General features: G+C 36.2%; 1 non-coding gene across 1 annotated transcript; it reads left to right on the top strand.

Annotated features, from left to right (window-relative positions):
- Positions 1-2931: 2931 nt before the first annotated feature.
- On the top strand, positions 2932-3038 carry LOC131179019 (small nucleolar RNA R71). Its single transcript, XR_009148026.1, has one exon. It is a non-coding gene; the product is annotated as a small nucleolar RNA R71 (small nucleolar RNA).
- Positions 3039-6520: the final 3482 nt, after the last annotated feature.

The raw sequence follows: 6520 nt of genomic DNA, 5'->3' as shown, positions 1-6520 counted from the left end.
CTCCCTTCACAGATGTTGGGGGTGGCATTTTCTCAATAATTTCTATCTTTGATTTATCCACCTCAATACCCTTGTTTGACACAAGATGTCCCAAAACAATTCCTTCTTGTACCATAAAGTGGCACTTTTCCCAATTCAAAACTAAATTGAACTCTTCACATCTCTGCAAAACCTTAGACAAGTTAGATAAGCATTCATCAAAAGATTTACCATACACAAAAAAATCATCCATGAACACTTCCATAATTTCCTCAATCATGTCAGAAAATATGGACATCATACATCGTTGAAATGTAGCAGGGGCATTACATAGTCCAAATGGCATCCTTCGATATGCAAAGGTACCATAAGGACATGTGAAGGTAGTTTTATCCTGATCATCTGGGTGAATAGGGATATGAAAGAACCCTGAATAGCCATCCAAATAGCAAAAATAAGAATGATGAGCTAGTCTCTCAAGTATTTGATCCATAAATGGTAATGGAAAATGGTCCTTTCTAGTTGCCTTATTCAATTTCCTATAGTCTATACACATTCTCCATCCAGTTACAGTTCTTGTAGGTATTAGTTCATCATTTTCATTTTTCACCACTGTGATGCCCCCTTTCTTAGGTACAACATGAACTGGACCTACCCAATTGCTGTCAGAAACAGGGTAAATAATACCTGCATCAAGCAATTTCAAGATCTCCTTTTTCACAACCTCTTTCATATTTGGATTCAATCTCCTTTGTGATTCTCGAGAGGCTTTATGGTCATTTTCCAATAAAATTCTATGCATGCACACAGAAGGATGTATTCCTTTAATATCATCAATGGTATAACCAATTATCCTTCTATGCTTCCTAAGAACTCTCAATAATTTTTCAACCTCACAATCAGTCAATTTAGCATTAACAATCACAGGATATGTAGAATTTTGCCCTAGAAAAGCATACCTGAGATTTGTTGGAAGAGGTTTCAACTCTACCTTAGGTGCTTCACTTTTCTCAAGCTTTGATGATGAAGTTGTTTCTTGCTTCAAGTCCCCAATTTTTTCAATATCAGCCATAGGCAATGGTGGATTTCCTTCCAAAATTGTAGCATATTATGCAGCTTCTTCAATTTCATCCCCTTTTTTGATGTTATGAACCAAACAAGCTTCTAAGGGATCTTTAGGATGTTGCTTCTTAAGCACTTCTTTAACCTCTTCATCTATCACATCAACTCTCAAGCATGAGTTTGAATCATCTTTCTTTTTCATTGCTTGAAACAAATTGAATTCTACTTTCTCTTCCCCAACTTCTAATGTAAGCCTCCCATTTTTTACATATATCACACTCCAAAGAAGAGCAAGGAAAGGTCTACCAAGAATAATAGGAATGTGTACATCCTCCTCCATCTCCAATACCACAAAATCCACTGGTATGAAAAATTTCCCAACTTTCAGAGGAACATTCTCAACTATTCCAATTGGAAATTTAATAGATCTATCTGCTAACTGTAGTGATATGGTAGTAGGCTTCATTTCTCCAATCTTCACTTTCTCATAGATAGACAATGGCATCGGACTAACACTGCTCCAAGATCGCATAAAGCCTTATCTATACCGATATCCCCAATGTGACATGGTATGGAGAAACTCCCGTGATCTTTCGGTTTGGGTGGAAGCTTATTTTGCAAAATAGCACTGCTTTCTTCCGTGAGAGCTACAGTCTCAAATTCCTCCAATTTCTTCTTGTTAGATAAAATCTCCTTCAAAAATTTGGCATAAGAAGGCATTTGTGCTAAAGCATCAGTGAAAGGAATAGTCACATGCAAAGACTTCAATACCTCCAAAACTTCCCAAATTGTTTATCTAATTTTGCTTTCTGAAACCTTTGTGGGAATGGTAAAGGTGGCATGTAGGCTTTAGGTGCAACATATTTAGGTTCTTCCTCTTTGCTCTCCCTCTCCTTACTTCCTTTTTCTTCAATTGAATTTTCTTTCTCAGTTTCAATTCTAACTTCAACTTCAGTTTGTTCATCTCCTTCTCTGCTTTTCTTTTCTTCAACTTCCTCTTCAATCTTTTTATCTCCATTCTCCAATATTTTTCCACTTCTCAATGTAATAGCCTTGCAATGCTCCCTTGAATTTTCTGGTTGGCTAGGAAGCTTCCCAAATGCTTTGTTACTTGAAGAGCTAGCTTGTTGAGCTATTTGATTCTCTAACATCTTGTTGTGTGTTGCCATTTGATCCACTTTAGATGCTAATTGAGAAATCATTTCTTGTTGACTTTGATGGCTCACAAGTAGAGTTTCAATCATAGATTCCAATCTAGCTGTCTTGTCTAGTTGTGCTTGTTGTGGTAGAGGTGGAGCAGGTGCATTTTGAGGTTTAGAAATTCCAGGAGGAGGACCTCTATTCTGCTGAAAATTCTGATTTTGTTGATATCCAGAAGGTTGCTGAAAATTCTAATTTTGCCCTTGTCTACCTCCCCAAGAGAAATTTGGGTGGTTTCTCCATGCTGGATCATAAGTTGCAGAAAATGGGTTACCACCTGGTCTTTGATTGTAGTTCCCCACATAATCCACTTGCTCACTTGAAAAATCTTGATTAAGTGCAGAAAAATCTGCTGCACAATTGACATTTGCAGCTCCAATTTCTAGTGAATTACTAGAACCTCCGGCTGAAGAATCTACTTTCATGCTCAGCTTGTCCATCTTCCTTGTCAAAGCATCAAACTTAGCATTAATCATATTCATGGCATCAAGCTCAAACATACCAGCTGGTTTCTTGATCTCATTCCTCTCACAACTCCATTGGTAGTTGTTATAAGCAATTTTATCAAGAGCGGAAAAAGCTTCATCTTCAGATTTCTCCATAAGGTCACCTCCAGAAGATGCATCAATTGTACTCCTAATAGCTGGTGAAACTCCATTGTAAAAGTGTTGAACAAGCATCCACTTAGGAATCCCATGATGTGGACATCTCCTTTGCAAATCCTTGTACCTCTCCCATGCTTCATACAAGCTCTTATCATCTCTAGGTTTAAAAGAAGTCAGCTCATTTCTTAGCTTAGCTGTCTTGCTTGGTGGAAAATATTGAGCCAAGAATGCTTAAGAAAGTTCATCCCATGTTGTGATAGAACCCGGTGGCAAAGAATGTAACCACTCTCTAGCTCGGTCCTTCAGAGAAAAAGGAAATAATCTGAGTCAAATTGCATCATCAGAAACTCCATTTATCTTCAACATATCACTGATCTCAAGAAAGTGTGCTAGATGCACATGTGGACTTTCACTTGGATTTCCTCCAAATTGTGCTTGTTGTACCATTTGACAGAGTGCAGGCTTCAGTTCAAAATTATTAGCTTCTACCCTTGGTCTTGTGATACTTGGCATGAAATCTCCAATGTTAGGATAGGCATGATCCTTCACAGAGCGGTTGTTATTGTTGTTGTTGTTGTTGTCAGCCATTTCTTCTTGTAATTGCTCTTGCTCTTGTGCTCTTTCTTGTTGTTGTTGAGCTTTAATTTCAGCTTTTCTCCTCTTAGATTCTGCTCTTAAAGCTTTTGCTGTCTTCTCTATTTCTGGGTCAAAGAATAGATTAATTTCTTCACTTTTTGTCCTTCTCATAAAATAAAGCACCTGAAAAACAAAAATAAACTAATTCTCAAAGTAAAATGGTAAAAAGAAATAAAATAAAATGCCCAAATTAACCAAACAAACAATTGTTTAATATCAAACAAAAATCAAATCCCCGGCAACGGCGCCAAAAACTTGATGGGGCGAATCCGCAAGTATACGGGTCGTATCAAGTAATAGAGTGATAAGTAAAGTATCGTTCCCACGAGGAATTGTGTTTGATTACTAAACTATGAATGAAGCGATTATTTGGGCTAATGATTAATGAATAAATGGTAAATGTAAATGAGCAAGGTAAATTGATTAATCCAATTGAAATGGGTAAAGAGCAAACAAATAAATTCTAATTCTAGCTCGCAATTAAACTAAAATCAACAATGGGTAATTTAAGCAAAAGTCTAATTATGGTAAAAGTGATTCCAGAGTTGGGGGTTTATGCATAAATTAATTGGGATTTGTCTTGGGCATTCCAATTTTTAAAAGAAAATAGAGTTTGAAGGAAATTGATTCTAAATCCCTTTGATATCTTTTTCAAGCAAATCAAAGTGTATTCTAAAATAACCAAACCTATTTTCGTATGTATTTGATTATTTTAAAACCCATTAAGTTTTGTAACCAATAATTAATTCCTCTTAAAGTCCTAGTTTATTTCTAAATCTAGATGATTTTAAGTTCCAATCCTTGATTAACTATCAATGACTTTCACCTTTCGGTCCTTCAATCAAAGATTAACACAATACCCAATGGGTACCAACATTAGGCAAGTAAATCAAGCACACAAGGAAGGAATCAAAACTCGTATTTATGTAAAATAAGGAAATACCCAATCCAAATCCACAAATTAATCTAAGACATACTTCCCAACTCTGAAATCTAAAGAAATTACTCACTCATGATAGTATTTACAAGAAATATTGATGGAAGAATAAAGAAAAACATGACAAAAGGACTGAAATAGGAAAACCTAGGTGGAAGAACCAAGGTCTCTGGTTTCTGGAGCTCCAAACTCGTGCAACAGCTCCTCTTCCTAGAGAGAATGGCGTCTTCTCTCCCTCTTTCTATATATTTTTTTTTTCTTTTTGTTTTTCCTCCCCTTCCTCTTATGGCAAAAAATAAGGAAATGATGAATTTATATGGTCCCTAAAAGTTGCCCTAAAAGTAAATAAAAGACAAGGAGTGGATAGGAAATGAGGTGTAAAATTATCCAAGTCAGCAGCACTATTCACGTTCTGGGCATTCTGCTTAGGGTTCGGCTTAACCCGAAGCAGCTTCTTAGCAAATTTTAGCCTCTGGTCGCACTGTCTGCTTAAGGTTAAGTAGACCTTCAGCAAATCTCGGCAGACTTAGAGTAAAATGAACTTTTCTGCTCATGCTTGACTTGTGCTGCACCTTAAGCATTGCCGCTTTACCCTAAGCATGACCTTAAGCAAAGTCTCAAGCAAATTTCGGCTAGTTTGCTCTTTCAAGGCTTGATTTCTTCAACTTTCCTCCATGCTTAAAGAACTTCAAATCTCTTCAAATTATTTCCTATTGCACTCATTGATCTTCGATTTGCCACAAAATCCTATCAAAAACAACAAAATTACTAAAATCAAATATAAAGTATCTAAAGTTAACAAATAACCTAAAATAAAGCTAAAAACATAAAATCTACTAAAATATAAGGGCAAAATAGATGCAAAACTACCCTAAAATGCCTATATGAAATGAGTGTAACAGTGCTCAATATTAGCCCAACTACACCGCCTTGCTAAACTCGCACTGCTTGTTGATCCAAAGACTGCTACCGCATCTCCTCCTAGCACTACTTTTCATCGTTCTATCCGTGTAAGAGAAACTCCTCATTATCTTTCTGATTTTCACTGTTACTCTACTATTGCAACCCTTCATGAGCCTCATTCTTATCGTGAGGCAAGTACTGACCCTCTTTGGCAGCAAGCTATGACTGACGAACTTCAGGCTTTAGAGAAAACTCATACTTGGGATTTAGTTGATATTCCACCAAACAAGACCCCTATTAGTTGTAAATGGATTTACAAAATCAAGACCCGTTCTGATGGAACTATTGAATGCTACAAAGCTCACTTAATGTAACACCCCTATTTGTATAGCCTGGTATATTTCACTATTTCGGTAACCGGTATCGGTCCGGACAATTAAGGAGATTAGAACCACACTTAAGACAACCAGAGAAATCATAAACACAAATAATTAGTAATGTCCAATTAGTTAAGTATAAATAAGAAAAACAGAACATAAGAGGTTAAACGAGCCGAGTCACAAATGATGAGTGACCTCCTGAACGATCTGAAGTCGCTTTAAACTCAAATTTCGAACCGTAAAGTGACGCCGCGGTCCTTAGGACCCTTATGAACACAGGAAAAGAGAAAATCACGAAAAGAACTGTTAAGCTACCAAATAATTAGGTCGTGAGCCTAAGAAATATTGGATTATTTACAAGCGGGATGAATTCGCGAGGGCAATTTGGTCAATTGACCGAGAGTTGACTCGACCTAATCAAATAAAATCGGAGAAAAGAAAATTTCAGAATCGAGAATTAAATTAAAGAACTAATAGAAAAAGAAAAAAGAAAAAGAGATGAAAATGGAAAAAGTCAAAAGTTATGACATCATGCATGATGTCATAACTAAATTAATAAATTGAATTAATTAATTTGGATTTAGTGGTCTTTCATAAGCAAAAAACGTATAAAGGAAAGAAAAGAAAAAGAAATTTATTAGAAAGCTCTTCTTCTTCCTAAAGTGACACCCCACCTTCCTCCATAAATCCCCCATGGAAACTTTCTCTTTAAGCTTACATTAAGCTTAAATTTTCCTTACCCAACCATAATAACTCTCATAAGAACTTCTTTAATGCTTGTAGTTGCAATTTGAGAAGAGAATTACAAGAAGAAAGTG

This window comes from Hevea brasiliensis, chromosome 3, assembly GCF_030052815.1.
Source record: "Hevea brasiliensis isolate MT/VB/25A 57/8 chromosome 3, ASM3005281v1, whole genome shotgun sequence".
Lineage (NCBI taxonomy): Eukaryota > Viridiplantae > Streptophyta > Magnoliopsida > Malpighiales > Euphorbiaceae > Hevea > Hevea brasiliensis.
The sequence above is the reverse complement of the archived record's forward strand: the minus strand, read 5'-3'. Positions and strand labels throughout refer to the sequence as shown.